General features: G+C 48.5%; 1 protein-coding gene and 2 long non-coding RNA genes across 3 annotated transcripts in view; 2 read left to right on the forward strand and 1 right to left on the reverse strand.

Moving 5' to 3' along the window:
- SEMA5B (semaphorin 5B) overlaps nucleotides 1-22,272 on the reverse strand; it is a 117,896-nt gene that overhangs the window by 89,971 nt on the left and 5,653 nt on the right. The gene's annotated exons all lie outside the window — the stretch shown is intronic.
- On the forward strand, nucleotides 7,036-13,329 carry LOC109503473. The gene is made up of 3 exons (XR_002162465.2): nucleotides 7,036-7,428; nucleotides 11,745-12,000; nucleotides 12,764-13,329. It is a non-coding gene; the product is annotated as an uncharacterized LOC109503473 (long non-coding RNA).
- On the forward strand, nucleotides 13,429-17,865 carry LOC123379971. The gene is made up of 3 exons (XR_006585100.1): nucleotides 13,429-14,475; nucleotides 14,782-14,988; nucleotides 17,210-17,865. It is a non-coding gene; the product is annotated as an uncharacterized LOC123379971 (long non-coding RNA).

Raw genomic sequence — 22,272 nt, forward strand, 5'->3', positions numbered from 1 at the left:
CCTCGGCAGGCATGTTCAGGCAGGCAGGCATCACGGAAGGAGGGATGTGGTAGAGATAACTTTTCACTTTTCAGTGAACCTCATGCACTGTGTACTGAAGGGGCCCTTCACAGCTTTGATATATACAGGGGAAGGCCTTCGCTGGGCAGAAGGGAACTTCAGAGTTCCCAAATGCCTTTGTGTGGATACCCATTGTGACTCGCGTCCGGAGCAAAAAACCCGCAAGTTTCACGGTTCATTTTTAGCTGCAAAACTTAGGAGAGCAGAGGGAGGCGAACTCCAGTTTCTCTTTCATTGGGGAGCGCAACCCAGTTTGAAGAGTAAGTGCCAATTAGCTAGGTGAGAAGCTCAAGCTGTGAATCTTGAAGAGCTCTAAGCTGATGGCAAATTGCAATTCTTCAGGTGGCAGTGGGAGGTAGGGTCAGTGCCATCCGGAAGCCCAGACCCGCAGATGCTGATCATTACGTTATTTATGTCTCTTAGTGACCACAGGAGTACCCGTGTAGGAGAAGTCTTGTAAGAGAGGCTCCTTTTGGAGCACAGGGGTTATCCGTTCTAATAGGAAGTGCTTTGGATGCCACTTCAAAATTAAATTTGTTAAGAACCAATGATAACATTGAGCTTCATGTAAATCCCCTGAACTTTGGTTTTCTTCTCTGTAAAATGGGAATGATCCTGGCCCTGTTTCCTGAGATAAGGTCCAGGTGGTGTTTTGTATGCTGGAAAGCACTACAAAAAATTACCAGTGTTAAGAGTTTGTGGTGTGTCTTTAATATTCTAAAACCTTGATAGGTAAAGGGCAACAAGCTCATATAATTGCCAACAGGAAGGAGAATGCACCCCGCAGATACAGGCAGACTGCTGAGTTTAAGTCAATTTAACAATTTTTTGAACGTCCAGTAAGTGCAGAGCACTGTGAAAAGTACTGGGGATACAAAGATGAACGAGAAGTAGTCATTAACCACCTGGAAAAACTCAGGAAGAAACAAACTCTTCAAAATCAAAACACAAAACCACACTTCCGAGAAACCAAAACAGAGTAACGAAGGGCACATACGGAAGTCCCCAGGCCTCACCCAGAACCCACTCACTTTTATTTCATATATTGGATTTTTATCCATTGGTATGCTTTTAGCTATAAGTAACCCCAAACCCTACTCAATTCAAAGGAGCTTAAACCAAAGCAAGTATAATAATTCACACGAGAGGAGGTTTAGACATTCAACCCCCCACCAGCTCATGGTGCTTTCCAATTTCTCCGCTACGGCAGCCTCTGTAATTCCACGTCCCTCTCTGCCATCCCCAGTAGATTTTTCCCAAAGAAAGCGACTAGAGCTGTGTCTTTTCACTTATGTCTACTTGGAGAATGACTTCCCATAGCCGTCTATTACTAGTGAGGAAGAACTTTCTCAGAGATCAGGGGAGAACCTCTCTTCAAATCCCATTAGTCAAAATTGCATCATGTGTCCATTTAGGACCCAACACTAAAGAAGGAAGACAGTGTTCCCTTAAACCAATCAGGTCACCTCCTCAGGCTGAGGTCAATCTCAAATGTCATTGCTGCCACTCAGGGAGAGGGTATGGAATGAATAATGGCAAGTTAACCACAGATTTCCTACCCAATTACAAGGACTTTAGTTATCTATTTCCCAAAACCATATAATAAATGCAAATTGAAAGTGAAGAGACATTTGCTTTAGGCAGGTACATTATGTCTAGCAAGAAGGGACATCAGTCAGCAAGAAGTACAGCTGGAAAAACTAAAAAGCAGACACAAACACTCAAAACCTCAGGGGGCCATTTGGTATAAGCAAATCGTCCCATAAGCCCCACTGAATTATAGCTCAATACATTAATTAAGGTTCCTAACATACCCGTGGGACATCAAGAAAAGGTTACATTTATGCTTGTGTGACTGTTTAAAAAGTCAGGGACGCATGTAATACATTTTACACAGAATCACAAACACAGTGGCTGACAATTTTTTTAAGTGTTGTTGCTTAAAAGGACAAATCTTAAGCTGGTTAGAAAACTTTGAAATTTGGAATGACCCAGCCCAGCTTCCCTGGAGAGCTGGGCTTTCGTGTTCAGACTCTAAGACTGTAAACAGGGTACACGGCAGGCGGCGAGATGTCACGGCTGGCCTCCTCCCAGACTCCTTCGCGCTGATGGAAATTGATTGCCCCTCATCTCCTGACTAGGTGGCTGATTACCAATGCCAAACAAATAGTAGGTATTCGAATAATGGTGTTGCTCCTCTACAACAAATATTCAGACTCTCGGCCCCGCCTAGATCTATCAAATCAGAGTCTCACGGGTGTGGCCTTAAAGTTCCCCTAGAAAAATCTGATGATCAGCCAGACCAAACCTCACACTAGCTCTCTGAGAATCCAGAATGCTCTGCAAAGAGCAAAAGCCCTACGGACGAGAGAATCAGGTCTCATGAACTCTAAGAGGCTGCTTCTTTTGTATTTTCTTGTAACAGGAAGGCCAGCATGAAACGTCAGAAACAGTGAACACTCTGGGCACTCACCCCTTACAGCTCAGCTCCCCCCACCCAACAGGAAGGCCCCAATACTACCCGACACACATCACCATCAGGTAACTCTCTCTTGCTCAAGAACCACAGCCAATCCACCTCGTAGGCCCAGCTGCTCCCCTCCTCCACCCCTTCCTGCCCACAGCCTTCCCCTACCAGGCCTTGCCCCCACAGCTTGACAGCTGGTCCCTCCCCAGCCAGGAATGACATTCTTTGTCTCCCATTAAATGACACCACCGCTCCACAGGTTACCTTTGTAACTGACCCCCCCCCCCACTCCATCCTGTCCCACTCTTCAAGACCTTATTCGTGTTACGTCCAGCCCCAGTCCCTGTCATTGCAACTGGCTGAGCGTGGGGGTGGAATAGGGACTCGGGACTCCGTGGTCACCAGAATGTGACTCTCAGACACCAAAGGGTGGTTGGCCTGAAAGTGATATGTGCTCTTTACCTTTTTCCAGGCAAGGGAGAGCACAATGTCCTGACCTCTAACACTCCAGCCAGGGAGACATGGGTCCCAGGCCAGACAGAAATAACTGCAGACAAAAAACTAAAAATAGAACTACCCTACGATCCAGCAATTGCACTACTAGGTATTTACCCAAAGGATACAAAAATACAGTATTGAAAGGGTACGTGCACCCCAATGGTTATAGGAGTATTATAAACAATAGCCAAATTATGGAAAGATCCCAAATGTCAATTAACTGATGAATGGATAAAGAAGAAGTAATGTACATATGTGTATGTACACATATACACATACACACACAGTGGAATATTACTCAGCCATCAAAAAGAATAAAATCGTGTGTGTGTGTGTCTCTCTCTCTCTCTCTCTCTCTGTCTCTCTGTCTCTCTCTCTCTCTAAAACAAAGTGGGGTGGTGCCCAGGGTTATGGGATCAAGCCCCATGTCAGGCTCTGCTCTGAGTGTGAAGCCTGCTTAAGGTTCTCTCTATCTCTTTCTCTGCCCCTCTCCCTGCTCTCTCTCTCTCTCTTAAAAAAATAATGAAATCCTGCCATTTGCATCGACATGGACGGAGCTAGAATGTATTACACTAAGCGAAATAAGTCAATCAGAGAAAGACAAGTACCATATGATTTCACTCATATGTGGAATTTAAGTAACAAAACAGATGACCATATGGGAAGGAGGGAAAAAGAGCAGAGAGGGAAGCAAACCTAAGAAGCTCTTAACTATAGAGAACAGACTGAGGGTTGCTGGAGGGGAGGTGGGTGGGCTAGACGGGTGAAGGGCATTAAGAAGGGCACTTGTGATGAGCACTGGGTGTTGTACGTAAGTGATGAATCACTAAATTCTACTCCTGAAACCAATATTGCACTGTATGTTAACTAAAATTTAAACATTTTTTAAAAAGAATGAAATATTACTTAGCAACAAATAACAATTTACCAACACATTAAAAAAAAAAAGTGACTGCAGACAAAAGTCACCATATCCTGTAGGCCAGCCCTCAGCTTCTTTGACACTCTGCCTCCAACTTCCCAACTCCTGTGACGTTTTGTTACCAGCCTCTGTGCAGCCAGAGATTATGGGATTGACCATTACCCAAAGGCTCTTCCAGTCCTGGCCCCACCTAGCACCACCTGTGTGACCTTGAAGATGGCCTACAACCTCTCTGAGCCTCAGTTTCCTCTTCTGGGATGGATAATGCTTGTCTTGGTTCATCTCCCCAACTCTCATGAGGCTTAAAACACACAACAAATGTGAATGGGCTCTGTCAACCAGAAAGCACTGTTCACTCATGAAGGATCACTGTCCACTGGGCTCAGAACATCTCCAGCTGGGAAAAGTGTCTCATTCATCTTTGTGTCTCCAGTGTCTGGAGCTGGCAAATGTCTCCTGAGGGATGGCTGGGGGTGGTACATGAATGGAATGAGAAGAGGGCAATAGAGGAGGATGGGAGCGCCTGACAAGCCAGGACAGTGAAAATGAAGGAAGTCAGGGAGAGAAGAAGAAATGCCCCCTCTTTCCTATCACCCTCCAGTCTCCAGGACCAACGATGTCCCCCAAATGGTGCTCCCCCATCATCGATTAGACAGGTTGCTTTTAAAAGTTACCCTAGTTCCAAATAGGAATAGAAAAAGATGTTATTAAAGCTTTTCCATGCTAATTGAAATAAAATGTCAAACACACCCAACCTTTAAAGCGAACAGAAAATCCCTTTTTGTTAATAACCCTCCACAGTGCTTGCTTGCCTTGGCTGGTGCCACACAGAGCACTGAGACTGGGAACTGGGGGGCCTGGAAGCTTGGGGTGGGTACCTGGAGGACAAAGTCTTGCCTTAACTCCATGTTGCTTTGGTTTTCTGGAGGAAGAGGCAATCCAGAGGCTGAGGGAGCCAGGACGGCAATTGGATAATTTAAGTAAAGGGAGGAATCGTTTCTGCACACTGAGCAGCTCCAGTCCTGGAAACCCACAGGACAATTCTTACCACCACCCCATCAGTTCTGCTCCACACATATACCCTACCACCACCACCCCCTTTCTTGGAACAGAAACACAACCCCTTAGAAGATAAAAAGCACAGCTGCTTTTCAGCACACACAATCCCTCCCACTACAATCTCTACCACATTGTCAATATTCTTGCCTCCCTTTGCATCCCCAAGCCTCAATTGTAATGGAACAATTGGGATAAGCTGTAAAGGAGAAGCCCTTCCCAAACCAGAAAAGCATGAGGAATCAGAAGGTGGTAATTTGGGGACATAAAAGAACACTCCCACAATGTTATCCTTGCCCTCTGAGCATGTGGGGCAAACTGGCAAACCAGCATGCCCTCCTGGGCACATCCCTGCCACACATACTTGCACACTTACACACACATGCACGTCCTGTTCTCACCCCCTTCCATCCTCCCCACTCAGTGTGAGAGTTGGACAGAGCCTTGCTCCCAGGAGCAGAGGGTGGGCCAGGGCTCTCCAGAGAGCCCCACATCCACAGAACCTGACCCTCCTCTCGCTCTCCAGGGTAGAGCACAGGGAGCCAGGGCCGAGGGGCCTGCTTTAGCCACGCCACCCTCACTCCAGAGCTCTGTCATATCTGCTATGCACTTCTCAACTTGAAACCTTGATTCTTCCTGTTATAATAGGATACCGAGTCAAGCATAAATCCCATTCCACAACCATCTAGTCCACACCAAGCAGCAGACTAGACTAAGGAAAGAGGAAGAAAATGGATAAGCCACTCTCAAAGTGTGGTTTTCCAAATGCTCTCATATAAATGTAATTTAAACTTAACTCATTAGTGAGGGATGGTAAAGTTAGCTCCAGAGAGAATTTGAGAACAGGGGTTTGTTAGTAAGTCAGGAAAGGCATGCAGAAAGGAGTTTGTGAAGCAGAAACAAAACTGGTTAATGTCCTACAGGGCAAAAAAACCCCCATAATTTTGGAGTTATCTCTTCTACTGAACAGAATCATTTGTAAAGGGTAAAGATCTGGGTTATCTTATCAACCTATATGGTTAACATTTAACTTCGTAAAGCCTGCCTCCCAATCAATAATACATTGAAAGTCAAGCAAAAGTACATCCCCATAGAGAATTAAATAACCTTTGGGTGGACCTGGTAGGCTACAGTACGAGGTTGCCCGGACGTGCAATCATACTTTTGCCTTGTTTCCAAGCTTTGGATGCTTGAACACCATGGTCCTTGCCCTCACGGGGATTCCGACACCTGGCGAGGCAAGACTGTCAGACATGGCAGAGTTAAACAGTCCCAGAAGAATTACTGCTGGTTTTGTTAGGTGTGACAATGGCACAGTGCATATGTACAATGTAAATACATCTTAACCAGTTGAGCTGGACACTGAACTATCTATAGATAAAATTTCATGATACCTGGGATTTATTTAAAAATATGCTAGGATAGCGGCGCCTGGGTGGCTCAGTTGGTTAAGCGTCCGACTTCAGCTCAGGTCATGATCTCACAGTTCACGAGTTCGATCCCGGGTTGGGCTCTGTGCTGACAGCTCAGAGCCTGGAGCCTGCTTTGGATTCTGTGTCTCCCTCTCCTTCTGCCCTTCCCCCACTCGTTCTCTCTCTCTGTCTCTCTCTCTCTCAAAAATAGATTTAAAAAACATTAAAAAATTTTAAATATGCTAGGATAAATAAAAGTTTGGTGGGGGATGGAATGGATAAAACAAGATGGGCAAAAAATACTGATAACTGTTGAAGCAAAGTAAGGGATACATGGGAATGCACGTATTGTTTAGGGATATATTCAAATTGTTGTCCTGCTAATAGTTAAGACCACACCCTATCACATTTTTTACTTTTATTATCATCTTCTCACGCACTACATAATTTACTGTGTTTTTTCTGTCCCTCTCGATTAGAATATAAAGTCCGTAGGGACAGGGCTTCTGTTCAGAGCTCTGGCTCGCAAGCATTAGAAGGGCAATGTGCACCTGTGAGCACACAGTAGGTATTTGTGACAGGATTATTTGAGATGCTCCACCTCTCAGGGCCCAGGAGAAGGGGCCACTTGCATCAGGTGGGCTAGTCCTGGCCCTAATGGGCAGGTGGGATCAGAATGGGAGGAGAGGAGAGCTGTTAGCAGAGCAGAAGGAGGAGGTGTGCAGGCAGGCCAGAAAGAAGCCTGGGAAGGGCAGGATTTTGAAAAGAAGTTGTTGAGAGTGTTAAAGGTGGGGGATCCCCAGGGAACGAGCACCGACAAATGGCCACCGGACTGAATCACTAGAAGCCCACCTGAGAAAGTCACCCAGGGAAAGTGACAATGGCAATAAAAGACTAAGGTGGGAACGGGGGAAGGGACTGCACAGATGTCGCAGGCAGAGACTGCACGTTTGAAACCTGACTTGCAAGAGACAAAGCAGAGGCAATCCAGCGAGCTGCCAAGCTGAGCGCAGGTCTGTGGAGCAGGGTCTGTTTGGAGATAGGATGAGTGAGGTGTCCAAGTGGCGGGTAGGATGTAGACCTACTGGACAGGGGTCTCCCCTGGGCCCTGGGTTCAGGGGCAGTGGCAGGGGGTGGAGCCTCCAGCTGGAGGGGGAGGGCCTGCAGCCGCCCAGGGCTGGGGGGGGGGGCCTCCCTGCCCCCACTGCAGGTGCACCTTTGATGTGGTTCAGGCTGTGGGGCAAGGGAAACCCGAGCTTCCCAGTGTGGACCGCAGCATCAATGCCACCCAGTCTTCAATGGGGCCGCAGAAGATGTGGGTCCATGGGCCCGTGGCGGGGCTGGCAGGAAATCAAGGCGCAGCATTTCAGCAGGAGATGAAAGGGAGTTTGTACCCAGACTCCTACCAATGCACCCATACTCCATTTTCTCCTCTCTGGGAGGGGTTCTCAGTGTGGGGAGCAGGCTCAGAGACTTCTACTTTCTCTTCCATTCCCTCACTTCACTGAGAGGAAGAACCCACAGTGGGGTGTCCATAAGGAGAGAGGCTGTGGGCTGAGGGAAGGGTCTTCCTTATCTCTGCAGGTTTCCATCACCCAAGCTTTCCCTGCGGGATGAGGGAGGGACCTGCGCGTACATCAGGTAGAAATACACAGAGACAACATTTGTTCCTTCAGCCCTTGCACGTCAGGCCCTACCCCTGTGTTTAGAGATTTACCACCTCCATTCACGATTACATCCAAGTATGAGAGAGACAGAGAGACAGAGAGAAAATAAGAGAGTACAGCTCCATACCTGCCCCACAAAGGACCCCTCCCATTGTCCCCTGCTCTATTTCCAGCTATAGAGACTCTCCAGTGACCCTGAAATTCTGCAGGGGTTCAGCACCCTACTCCTCACCCCACACTGGAGATATAAAAATCAAAGATCCTGTTTTTGAGAACATGCCCCATCCATGTTTTGAAAGAGAGAGAAAGAGAAGGGGAAACCAGGATGTTCTCTGACTGGCCCTCATTAACAACTCAACACTCACTGACTGAGCCTTTGGTGCCAGGCATTAGGCTGAGCAAAGGGACACAGAGACAAACAGGGCTCTCTCCCTTCCCTGGGAGATGGAGTGCACATCAGGGAGACCATCACAGGTTCTAAAGCAGTACAGGCAGCACAGAGTGCTAAGGGCAAGGCAGAAAGAGATGTCCTGGGGTTTCTCTTCCTGACTGTCCCTGAGATTCACCTGGGGCGCCCTAAAAATATATCAATGCCCAGGCTCCATCTGCACAGATGGAATCCCTCTTTGATAGCGGGGCCTGGGCTTTGGTGGTTTTAAACCACACCTCACACTCCATCCCCCACCACCCTGGTGACTGTATTGTTCTGCCTGGGAAGAAAACCGCTAAACATACATCCCTTCACAAGATGGACCCGGACAGAGGAAAACAGGAGTCAGGGCCCCAGGGAAGCACTACCAGCTCAGATTTGCTCTTCTCCACCAAAGCATGGCACGGCAAGTGGGCAGAAACAGTCCCCCCTCCTCAAACTCCCCCCCCCCCCCCCCCGCCAGTGCCGGGACAACACAGAGCAAGAAGGGAGTGGTTTGGACTACTCCCCACCCCCCACCCCGCCCGCCTTCTTTGACCTCGAAGGTGGAGAAGACCAAGAGGTTTTGCTGACCTGGAGCCCAGAAGCATCCTGTCCCTCCCTGTCCTTCTGAGTTTTATTGTTGCCTCTTTTAGGGCACTCCAGTGTGCTGGTGGAATGAAAAAGGACAGCACCCCTGCTGAGTGTCCTATGTGCCCAGGGAAGGGAGAGGCACCGCTGATAACTATGGGCGCTCTAGGTGGGCACCTTCAGGTCCAACTCCAAACAGATCTAGAAAGGAGCGGGCGAGGCTTACCCTTAAGGAACGGGGCAAGTAGCCAAGGTGGCAACTCCGCTAGGTGTGGGGCAGGGAGCCCTCAGCACCCCCAGGATACCAGTGCTCGCCAGAGCCTGGCACCAGACTCCCCCAGGACACTCACACTGACAGCAGATACTATGTGGTGTGACAGGACACAGCATGGAGTTTGGAATTGGAAACAAGGATTTGAAACTGCCTCTTAGGTTGATGCATGACTGGGACATATTCTTCCTGGAGAACTTCTTCATTTCTAAAATGAGTAGAACAGTACCAAACTCCAAATTGTTTGCTATTGGTATAAGAATTAAATGAGATAATGTACAAACCAGTTAGAACAGTGTTCGGCATAGAGTTCAGTAAAGGGAAGTGGCGGTTTCTGGGAGAAGAAAAGAAGGATACGAATGTCCTTTGACAATAGTAAAGCACTCCATTAAAACATGGGTTTTGTCAATATCCTCCTCATCATTTTGCCCGGAGCAGGAGAAGGTGAATTACCTGAGACTGTATGGAGCCAGTGAGTGGCCCAGCCAGTTCCTAAGAATTTAGCCCTGCAGACAGGGCAGCCATGGGTGTGGGCAAGGCCAGCAGCTCAGCAGACTACAGGGGGGCTAACAGGCTTCTTGCCTCTCCCTGGAACTGTCACCTCCTGCAAGGAAAGAGCTGTGCCCTATTCACCCCTATCTCTCCAGCATCCATCACAGTCCTGGTGCATGATGGGTGCTCAGGTCAATATTCGTCATTACTGGACAGTCAGTTCAAGGTAGAACTGGAGAGGCTGATAGAGCAGGCCAAGGGGTTGAGTCTGTGAACTCAGAGAAGCTCCCTGTGTTGCCCTGTGGTGAGAGCTGTCACAGCCCAGAGGACCGAGTGGGCAACGCCAAGGCTGGCTCGATCCCGGGCACCACTGCCAGCCTCCACCCTCTCTCTCCCACCTTGGCTCTTCTCTGTCACATGTGGGCCCACACATGGGGTGTGGCATCCCTGGTTTCTCACCTCTCACTTTTAGATGTAAATCTTATCACCAGATAATGAGAACTCTAGAAGGTTGTCTCTTCAAAACCCCGAGAACAACGGTGACCTCCCCATACCTAGAGGAGCGCATCTTCCATTTATGTCCATTGTCACTCAGTGAGAAGAATGGCTCAGCTCTGAAGCCAAATTCACAGACAGGCATAGCCAAAACTCCGGAACCACTACAACCTCCACATCCCAGCTCCTGCTGCCCACACTAGATGTTATCCCAGATCCTTCCAAGCCCTGTGGTTCTCCAGTTCGCTGCAAACATTTTTACCCACAATGTAAACACTGTTTTGAGTTTACAACCAGGAAGAATTTTGGCACAGTCCCATCAGAGAAAATCCAACAGGAGAAACATCATTTTCCTTAGTGCCTTGAAGGATGGATCATCCATGCACACAGGTCACCTAGCGTATGAAGCCCAGCCTCCCTTCCACTGACCTTCACACCCTCATAAAGGGCACCAAGTTGTGTCAGACCCACAAAATGGGTCTTCTTAACATAGAAAGATCATCTGAGACCTGCAGTGAGTGGTCTGATTTCTATCTTCTGAGATGTGACCCTCTCCAAACCCCCTGACCAGCTTCACCACCCCAAATCTCTATGACAGATATGGGGTATGATTTGGACTGAACATCTGCGTGTAAAGCTGTGGTTCTGTCCTGGGAGCCTACCCTCCAGTGGACAGGCCCAAAGCCAATTGCTGAATGCACTAAAAGAGGGGTGGGTAGTAAGCCCCTCTCGTGGAGCTGCTGAGCCCCTTTCTCTTGCAAGCCTTCCCCTGTCAGGGCTGCAAGGGAACAGAGAGAGCCAGTGAGATTGAGAGTGTGCACTAGGGCCAGTTACCTAACTACAAGAGCCTCAGTTTTCCCATTCATAAGATGAGGGAATAACTCTTGGGATGGTCCCCTGGTAATTTAGAGAGCAGAATGCCAGGCACATGGGGCATGCAAGACATGGTCCCCTGGTCTAGCCTCCTTGTCACACATGAGCAAGCTCAAGGGTGTGCAGGTCCAACATGGGGCACTGTGGGACATCTGGGATGGCAGTAGACGGAGTCTGGAGTTTTGCCCAAGAACAATGGGAATGCGAATTCTCACTGAGATGGGAGATGGGGCCTCCATAGGGCAGCAGACTCTACCTCAGACCACCCCCACCCCCATCCCCAGCATATACACGCACACACAGCCTGTGACTCAGGGCCAAGGCTTCCACGCTGGAGGTTGAGAAAGTGCGTAGGACATTGGCTCTTGGCAGAGGTACAGGCCTGGGAGCGGTCACTAGAGGGCTTAGGATGGCATTGAGGTAGCTGCCCCAGTGAGGTCACAGGAGAGGGACAACCTGGGGAAGGGAGACCATGGCTATGCTATGGAAAAGTAGGATGGCTTCCCATAAAGCTTCCCATCACCTCCTCAGGACACAGAATGACCCAGAGAAACCCAGAGCCCCAGGTTTCCCAGCAGCGACAGCACTTAAGAACAACATTACAGCAGAAAACACGGCGTATGCCAATCTTTGGATTCTGCATCCCAGATCTACAGGAGACTGCTACTGGGAGAGGCGACCAGCTACTGGGAGAGGCCCATTGTCAGGTGGAAAGAGCATTTGTTCTGGGTTTACTGTGACCTGGGTTCAAATCCTTCCTTTACTTCACCTTTATATGCAATGTTAGGTAAGTTTCTTAGCCTTGCTGAGGTCTTTCCTTCCTCTGTAAACTAGGGGCAAAATCCCTCCATTATAAACCTCCATGAGGACTTAAATGAGAGACTGGCCCACAGTAGGTTCCCACACGTAGTGGTTATTGGAGAATACAAAGCAGATCCCACCAGGATTAATCCTTGGGTCTGGAGGCATTCATCCACCCCTAGGGCCACTTGTGCCTTCTCCTCCTGCTCCTTTCTGCCCTGCCCCCCCCCCCCCATTTCTGGCTCTCAGAGCCCCTGGACGAGGCCGCAGCACCAAACTGCCAGCAGAAGCCTAATTCACAGTCAGGGAGGTTTCCCCAGACAGGTGACCAGGACAGGAGGGCAGGAGGGTAGAGGACGGGCACAGGCACGCTCCCCATTCCTATCCCCCCAGGCCCAGGCCCAGGCCCAGGCAAAGCCCTCCCCTGTGGTCCCACCCTCGCAAGGAGAGGAGTTTGTGAAGTGGAAACTGCTTCAGACATTTAGCCCAGTGCCACAATCTCAGAGCAATCCTCTCTCTCAGCAGGACCAGGCTGTGAAGTGTAATTAAAGCCATGGGTTAATTAGCAGTGGCAGCCATCTTGCCAAGAGGAGCCCCTCACTGACACGCCTCTGGCATCCAGAGCTGTCGTCTCAGAGGTCCAGGACGCAGGAGCCATACCACCTCTCCTCATCCTCTTCCTCTTCCACCCCTCCACCTTAGCCCTAAAGATCTCCAGCTAAGTCACGCTGTTTTAATTTCTCTTACAGTTCATACTTGGGAGGCTCTTCCTGAAGTTTAACTTAAAGCCACCCTTCTACAGATCGACAGTGGGAGTGGGGGAGAACCAACATGGATATGAGTTAGGGCTTCACGGAAGGTGCCCTGAGAAGTGTCCTGAGAGAAAGGCAGGGCCTTGCACCCCACCCCACAACCGTGAAGAGGAGTTGGCGTGAGGATCCTACAGGATCCAGCCGGGGATGGAGGCAATGTGATGGACGAACAGGAATGGGAAATGGAAAAACATATTGGTGGGAAGGAGGAGAGAGCGAGCTTGGAGGTAGCGGGCCAACCTGGGTTGGAGGCCTGGACTGGCTTAATAGTTATGTAATATTTCTGTGTCTCAGTTGCCCCATCTATAAAATGGGGGTATAAAGCCATACCTACCCCTAAGACTTTCATGAGCTAAAATACACAGAGCAGCTTTTTAAATGGCCTGGCACATACAGAGAAAGACAGATACCATATGTTTTCACTCTTATGTGGATCCTGAGAAACTTAACAGGAACCCATGGGGGAGGGGAAGGAAAAAAAAAAAAGAGGTTAGAGTGGGAGAGAGCCAAAGCATAAGAGACTCTTAAAAACTGAGAACAAACTGAGGGTTGATGGGGGGTGGGAGGGTGGGTGATGGGTATTGAGGAGGGCACCTTTTGGGATGAGCACTGGGTGTTGTATGGAAACCAATTTGACAATAAACGTCATATATTGAATAAATAAATAAATAAATAAATAAATAAATAAATAAATACATGGCCTGGCACAACACAAACTCTCAGTAAACTCTAGGAAATCTTCTTAACAATCCCATCCTCTTCCACAAATTGCTCAGAATCCTGGGGCTTCTTCCTTCCCGCTTTCTCTCAGACTAACTCCTTCTTTTCCATTCTCGTGGCCTCCCTGCAATCCTGGCACTGTGATCTCGTCTCCTCCCCGCCCTCGTCACGGGCCTCCCTCTCCCCCACCTCATCCATCTCCAGCTCACCAGGCCGCTCTGCAGAAGGGCCGGTGTGTTTGGTACCCTTAGCTCCCAGGTACTTTTCCATGCGTCCCGCTTTACTCAGAGGAGCTCATTTAATTCAGTTCCCACAACTGCCCTCTGAAGCAGGTATTATGGCCATTTTACAAATGAGGAAACCGAGCCTCTGAGAGGAGAAACCATCTGCCCAAGGTCACTCTGCAAGTATACGGTGGAGCCAGAATTCAAGCCCCGCTGTGTGGCTCCAGGCTGCCTTCCGCACCAGACTCCTCAGCAAAGCATCTGAGGCCTTCAGCAGATGGCTGCCCTCACCTGTCCCAACGCAGCCAGATGCTTGCCCATGCGAGACAGGCCAGCCCCCTGATGCACACCTCTCATCTTCACTTGTGTCTTACCCTCAAGGAGTCAAAGAGCAAGAATAGGAAAAAGAAAAGGAGAGGCTGTAGGAATGAGAGGGATTTGGGAAAGAGAAGAGCGGGAAGGGGAAAGCATGCTGAAAGGGAACTAATGTGGTATCCAGAGGTTTGGGGGCTTTTCTGGTGGGCCTTCAGCTCTGCCTCCAGCTTAGCTTCTGTCTTCTCCATCAGGGCATGGGATTCCATGGAGAGGAAAGAGTGAGAGGAGCCTCGGGCACAGGAGGCCCAAGCTGGAGGCTGGCGCAATGGCTGTAAAAAACTCCAGCTGCTCCAAATGCATTCAAGCCACTTGGCCCAGCCCACACCCAGGGTACGTGCAGATGAGGCTCAGACAGCTGTGGGGATCTCCCAGGAATCCTGACAGGATCCTGGCCAGCACGAGAGGGGCTGGGAGGCCTCAGGCAGGCCACAAAGCCCTCACTTCCAGAAACGGGTCTGGGGTGGATTCTGTCAACCACACAGTGGGAAACTCAATGTGCTGTCCGAGAAAAATTCCTGAAAAGACTATAAACAAATGGTGGTGGGCACTTTGGGAAAGGCAGCTGAGATCATAGTCAGGAAGTGCGTGTTCAGTAATAAAGTCCTGTCAGGCAAAGCTCATCTTCTCTGTTGACAGGGTCACCAGGCTGGTAGACGAGGGAAATGGGGTTTGCCGGTGTAGCTGATCTTGAAACCATCTGACAAGCTCTTCAAGAAATTGTTGCATATAAGCTAGAGAAAGGAAGCTAAAAGGTGAAGAATTAGTAGCACACAGAGCTGGCCATACAATCTTACCCAAAGGTGCCTACTGATGGTTTGAGTCCCCTTGGATGGAAGCAGCCAGGTACTTACAGGGCTCTGAACTATCCCACTGCATTCAATATCTTATCAGTTCCTTGGATCGATAGACGGGAAGCATTTGAAGGTGGGAATTATTAGCAGGTATATTGGCTGTCAGAGACAGAATCTTGGATTTTTTTTTTTAAATTGTATTTTTAACCAGTGTCTACACCCAACGTGGGGTTCAAACTCACAACCCTGAGATCAAGAGTCATGTGTTCTGCCGACTGAGCCAGCCAGCCGCCCCCAGAATCTGAAATATTTTAATCAGCTAGAGAGAGGGGCTGAATTTAGACAAGATGAAATGAACTAGGGAAAAACGTAGAGTCTCAAACAGAAGACCAGAAAGACTACAGCGCTGTTATGGGTTGAACTGTGTCCCTCTAAAAGTCACATGTTTAAGTTTCAATCCCCAGAACCCCAGGATGATACCTTATTTGGAAATAAGGTTGTTGCAAATGTAATTAATTAAGATGAGGTCATACTGGAGTAGGGTGGGCCCCTCATCACATATAACTGGTGTCCTTACAAAAGGGGAAATCTGGAGACAGGTGTACAGGGAGAATGCCACGCAAAGAGAAAGGCAGAGATTAAGGGGGTGCTTCTATAAGCCAAGGAATGGCAAGCACTGTCAGGAAACCACCAGAAGCTAGGGGAAGGTTCTCCCTCAGCCCTCAGAAGGAACCAAACCTAACAACATCTTGATCTCAGGCTTCTAGTCTCCAGGACTGTGAGACAATACACTTCTGTTGTTTAAGCCACCCAGTCTGGGGGACTTTCTTACAGCAGCCCTAGCAAACTAAAGCAACACAAAGACATACTTAGAAGATGGGGCTGAGTTACAGATTATGCTAAAAGGGAGACCTAAGGGGAATGGTTGGCCGCGAGATCCGTGAAAGTCAGCAGGGCCACGTGACTGCCAAAAATAGCCAGGGCAGAATTAAGGCTGCATTAACAGAAGCTGTGGTAACTGGACGCATGAGGGTGTGCTGGCCGGGCCTCACCTGGAAAACCAGATTTGGTCCTGGTGACCGCAATTTAAGACAAGTGGGAGGATGTTCAGAGTTCTGTGCCCAGAGATGAAGAGACAAGTCAGAGGAGCACTCGTGGAAGTGGGGAAGAGGTGAAGGCAATCGGTCTCCCATGCTGGATAAGCTCTGGCATGGAAGTGACTAGGTTTGCCTGGAACAGCCACATGGGAAGAGATGGGGCCCACAAGGAGAGACACAGACTTCAGAGAAATATAAGAACTTTCTATTAGACATTGTTGAGCAAAAATTGAATGGGCACCTTGTGGGGTGATGAGCTCTCTGTCTCTGAGGAAGACTCTGCCAGATGACCACTCAGTAGGGACCTGTAGAGGTGACCCTGGCCACTTCCAGCTCCAGGAAGGACCCACTCCTATTCCCCTGCCTGGCCGACACCAGAAGCTCAGGCCCCTTACCCATGTAAAGTTAGAGGCTCCTGCGGGTTGTTTCGGCCCAAGACCTTTCATCGATGGCTTTGGCAGGCAAAATGGCATGCCGAGAGCAGGGAGTCTGGAATCACACACCTCAGAAGATCGGGTTCAGCAAGACGCAGGTGCACTGGAAGGATGAACTTGTTCATGCTCACAAGGATGGGCATGAATAGGGGTGGGAAGGAAAGCAGCCATGGCTCTCCATTGCCCAGGGAGCGAGGAAACTGGCAGCCCCAGAGTTCACCAACTCGAACTGGGTGGGAAGGCCCTGCTGGTGGGTGCTGAGGGGATACAGAGGAGGCTGCACCCAGGCCTCCCTTTGACCAACTCCTATGCTATTAAGACTGTTCCCAGGATGACCTGATACTAAGAGTGAACATCTGTCTACAAGAGTTCTACTACTTCATTCCATCCTCCCTTAAACTAGTCCTTCCTCACTTCACAGTACAAAAGGGAGGCTCAGACAGGGAACGGAACTCATATGAAACCCACAAACAAAAACTGGGTTTGAACTCAAGTCTGTCTCATCCCAAAGCCTGTGTTCCTCCCAAGTTTCCACACTAAAGTGGAATGGGATGTAGAAGTGTCACAGGCACCCAGTAACAGAAAGAACAGCCTAGTGTGGTCTAAAGTAGAGTCTCAAACTTCAGCAGGCATGAAAATGGCCTGGAGGGTCTGTTTAAGTGCAGGTTGCTGGGCCCCAGCCTGGGAATCACTGAGTTACTAGATCTGGGGTTCAATCCAAGAACTGTTGCATTCCTAACAGGTTCCAGGTGGTGCTGATGCTGCTGGCCAGGGACCTGCTCTGTGAACAACTGCTCTGGAGTAATCAGGAAAGGAAGCAGGTGTCCTCCAGACTCAGAGCCACGGAGAGATAAAGGTTCGCTGCCGGGATCATCATCTGTCTCCAGTACAGGAGTCCCCCAGCAACATCCTGGGCAGCAAGACTGACAGCTGGTGCTGCTTCACCAGAACCCATCTGGTTGGGAAGATGCCCATTCTGAAAAAAAACCCAGCTTCCTGTACTTTCTACTCTGGAGTCTTCTGCTTTTCCCGGGCTGATGAGCTGTGTTCTCTCCTATAGGAAGTCCTGCCCCTTCTGCAGTCAGCCAGCATGACCCCTAGGGTTTTCTCCCTCTCTAAATAAATGGACAAGTTCCCTTCACTGGAACTTTTGTGGCTGGGTTTCCCAAGCCCCTCCTGTTGCTGGCTGCCCTCCATGGAGCACACTGAAGTTGGTCAGGGTCCCCTCTAAGATCCATGTCCAGAAATGAGGACAGAATTACCGGGGAGAACCCAATCTGGTTCCTGCACTTCTCTTAGTGCCATTTAAGATGGTATTGTTTTGGGGCGCCTGGGTGGCGCAGTCGGTTAAGCGCCCGACTTCAGCCAGGTCACAATCTCGCGGTCCGTGAGTTCGAGCCCCGCGTCAGGCTCTGGGCTGACGGCTCAGAGCCTGGAGCCTGTTTCCGATTCTGTGTCTCCCTCTCTCTCTGCCCCACCCCCGTTCATGCTCTGTCTCTCTCTGTCCCAAAAATAAATAAACGTTAAAAAAAAAAAAAAAAAAGATGGTATTGTTTTGAGCAAGCCCATCACCCTGTCAGTTCCTATAAAGCCTGTGCACAATTAAACCCCTCAGATCTTTTTTTCTTTTTTCAGGATCTGCAGCCAAACCAAGTCTTCTCCCACTCCCATCCCCCTTATGAACTTGAGTAATTAATTTGTGCAATCTAAATGTGACTTTCCATCTGCCCCTGTTAAATTTCATCTTGTTGGTTTAAACCCAGCATTCCAGTCTGTTGAGATCATTTTGAATATTTATTCTATCTTTTATAGGAGCTGCCCATCATAGTCTTGTCATCAACCAATTTGATAAGCTCACTTACACCAGTTTCATGCAACTCATGGATAAAAATGTGAAGCTTCATTTTTCAGAAGCTCACCTGCCACACACCATCTTCCCTTTGGGAATCCCTAATCATAAGATCAGACTTCCTATAGTCTAGGGAAGGTCCGTGGGCATGTCATTTCTTTCCTTGGCTGTTATTAACACCAGGCTGATGCGGTGTCTTTCATATGAATGCTGTCACATCACAACCTAGTTCTTGGTCATGGTCAGAATCAAATCACAAGGATAGTTTCGGTTGCTATCTCTCTATCTTTTGGGCAACAGCAATGTGATAAAGGTAAGAATGCAAAAATGTATCCGAGCCTCCACTTTAAACAGTATTTGACATCCAACAGAAGTCAGGCTGCCTATCCCCCCATCATTACTAGAGCATGCCTCCCTGGCAGCTTTATAAGCCATACTGGGCAAGTAGCATCCAAATCCTTCTGACTGGGTGGGGAAAATGCAATAGGGATATGTCAAACTTGGACCTGCTAAGCTGCAAGGCATGCTGGGATTTTGGCAGCTGGTCAGTGAGGAGGCATGTTTTCTGGCATGGGATACCTGGAGAAAGGGGTGAAGACAGAATCAAGGAAGTGAAAAGGAAAATGGGGCCTTGACAAATGGCCACTCTGCTGCCACTCGTACGTGAGAAGTGTTCTTCTGCTGGAGAAAGGCATAGGCTATGACCATGGGATGCTGAAGGAGCGTTTGTGAACAATATGTTGATACCCTCAGCCCAGGGTGGAAAAAAGTATATACACAGTTAAGAGTATAGGCTCTGGGGGCGCCTGGGTGGCGCAGTCGGTTAAGCGTCCGACTTCAGCCAGGTCACGATCTCGCGGTCCGGGAGTTCGAGCCCCGCGTCAGGCTCTGGGCTGATGGCTCGGAGCCTGGAGCCTGTTTCCGATTCTGTCTCCCTCTCTCTCTGCCCCTCCCCCGTTCATGCTCTGTCTCTCTCTGTCCCAAAAATAAATAAACGTTGAAAAAAAAATTAAAAAAAAAAAAAGAGTATAGGCTCTGAAGTCGATAGTCTGGGTTTAAATCCCAGCTCTACTACTTTTTAACCATGTGACCTTGGGCAAATTGTTTTCTGTCTCAAGGTTTCAGTTTCCTCGTGTGGCAAGTGGAGATAAAAATAATCCGTGCACATGAGGCACATGAGGATTAAAAGAGACAATGGGTATACAGAGTTTAGCGGACTGTCTGGTACATAGTAACAGCTCAATAAATAATAGCTGTTATTATGGAACAATAACTTGAAGGCACTGAAGGCTGATAGTTCCTGGGCTGGAGACGTGAAGAAGAAAAAGCTAAGCAGGTGAAAGAAGCAACTAAAGACACTGGGTTAGGAGCAGGAGAGACCTGGAGCTCACCTGGAGGTGGAGCTGAGGCATCCAGCCAGGGCAAGGATTCTGACCCTCAGGTCAAGTAGGGTGAAGCAGCCAGCTTCAAGCCTCAGAGGAGGTCAGTGAAAACAGTTTATTTTTTCAGCTCTGAATATGAAAACATTTTATTGCTATAGGAAGTCCACCAAAAATTGTCTAGATGGTCCATGTGAAAAAGAAGCATAAATATTCCACTTCTAGAGATCTGTTCTGAAATAATCATCTACAGGCACAAAGATTTATATACAAGGATGTTCACCGCAGCATTATTTATATTAGTAAAAAGTAGTTTACATCTTAGATGTCCAACCCACAGAGGATTCAGTAAATAAATTAGGGCACATCCATAGGATGGAATACTGGCAGCCATTAAAAAGCCCATTGGAGAAGAATACTTAAGACGTGGGGGAAATTACCACAATATATTATTAAATGAAAAAGGCTACTTACAGTGTAACACAAACAGTACAATCACAATTTTGTCATATGTGTATCTAGAAGTAAACAAGCAACAGTGTTGAATGAATGTGCGTTACTTTTATAAATGCTTTTTAAGAAGAAACGATCTCAAAGAAGTTACACTAGAAGGGTGCTCCCACAATCAGCTTATAATACAAAGCCATTACATTCAGAACGCAGGAACACAAACAGTAGCTATGATCTGAATGCCAGGAGCTGTAGCTGGTGACTACTAGAAAGGACCTGGCTGTTTGGAAGGGCTGAGGGCAAAGAGATTGGGCACGCCATGCCATTGGCGTGCGGCCAGGGGCAGCATAAGAAAGAAGATTTAGGTCAGCGGCTCTCAACTATAGCTGCATATTAGAAGCGAAAAAAATATCAGTTGCTCAGGCTCCACACTTAGGGACTTTGACTTAATTAAAGTCTAGGATGGAGCTGGTCATCTATAGGTTGTCAAAGCTCTGCAGGTGATTCTAATAGACATCAGTGGATTCATATTGAACTCAGCCAAGCTACGGTTACCTGAATACAGAGGTCACTGGAGTCTTGCTCCCTGGACTGGGCCCCATATATCAAGAGAGACTCACTCTATAAGCTGGAGAGATGCTGAAATAGAGCAGGCAGCCCCCAGGTACCTGGTTTATGCAGGAAAATGACCCTCAGCCTTGAGGGGCTTTCACAGAAGTGCTCCTTGGAGCTGGGCTGTTTGGGAGTTTTTGCCACAAGGACACTGCTCTCCATTGAGGCTCCTGATGGGGCCCAGGTTACCAGCTGACTCCATAAACTGTAAGTACAGGTGGCTTTACAACAGGAGAAGGGAAGGAAACAAAGATTGAGGGAAATCTATAGGGACCTGACTCTGCAGAAGCCAGAGCTGGTCTAGTGGTATTTTCCTCTTCTGTCCTGCTTTCGGGCAGAAACACACCCTGGTCAAGAGAGCAATGTGTAGACCTTAAAGGCAGTCTGTTCTGGGTGGATGAGGCCTCTCAGAGGGCTCCTGGTTTCCCCCAGGCGCCTTAAGGGAAGAGGAGCAGAGGGAACAAGCTGCTGGAAACAAAAGTTTGTGTTAAATGATAAGATCTCCCCCAGCTTCTCGATACAGGTATAGAGTTACCCAAGGCACCAAAAGAAGGGAACGAACAGGCTTGGGTCGGTTGCTTTACACACTGGATCCATCCATCCCTGAATAATTAAGAACCAACTACGGCTCTTTTGTGCTCCTTAAAGGGGAGCTCCTGGGGGCCCCCTCAGGACAATGACTAGGGCAGTATGGAGGGAGTTTTGTCTCAGGTGGAACAGTGGGGTTGGCAGATAGGGACAGATCTAAATTGCCACCCCACCATTTCCCTAGAGACACTGACATTGTCTCCCTAGAGACAGAATTACATCAACTCCGGCAGAAGAACAGAGCTGCAGATAATCCAAAATGCTGGATGATCAAACCCTAACAGAGCTTTGCAATGCATTGCGTCTATTTGTACATGGATGTATGTGAGTATATTCACTCTCTCTCTCTCTCTCTCTCTCTCTCTCTCACACACACACACACACACACACACACACACACACACACACACACACCCCTACTGTGCAGCAGATTTAGCTTCCAAATGATGTTTGGCTCAGGCAGAAACTAAAGGGAGAAAGAATGCACTCTCTGAAGATACTGGCAGTCAGGTGGCTTATCAGCAGTGGGTCTGGAGGGAACTAGAAACTGGTCTTAGACTAAACATTCTCCACAAGTGATCCACAAAAAAGAGATTTTCCTGGAAAATGAAGAAGTGACTGTAATCTCCATTCAAGAGTGCTGACCTCAAGGGCCAGAAAGAGTCTTAGGGTTCATCTGACCATCTCATTTTCACAGATGGGGAATCTAGGTCTGGCAGAAGCTCTCAAGTGGGGCAGACTCCCTCATTTCTAACCCAGCCTCCCCTTTTGGGAATTTAAATCTATCTGCTCCAATTTGATCCTCGGGGGACTGACAGGCAGATGGTCACCAGCCATCCTCCAGTACCATCCCTTCCTATTGCAGAAGAGGCCAGCCAGAGACATTCTTGGTTCAAATGCAAAGCTATTCTGATAATATCGACAAGG

This window comes from Felis catus, chromosome C2 (assembly GCF_018350175.1).
Source record: "Felis catus isolate Fca126 chromosome C2, F.catus_Fca126_mat1.0, whole genome shotgun sequence".
In the NCBI taxonomy this organism is placed as follows: Eukaryota; Metazoa; Chordata; class Mammalia; order Carnivora; family Felidae; genus Felis; species Felis catus.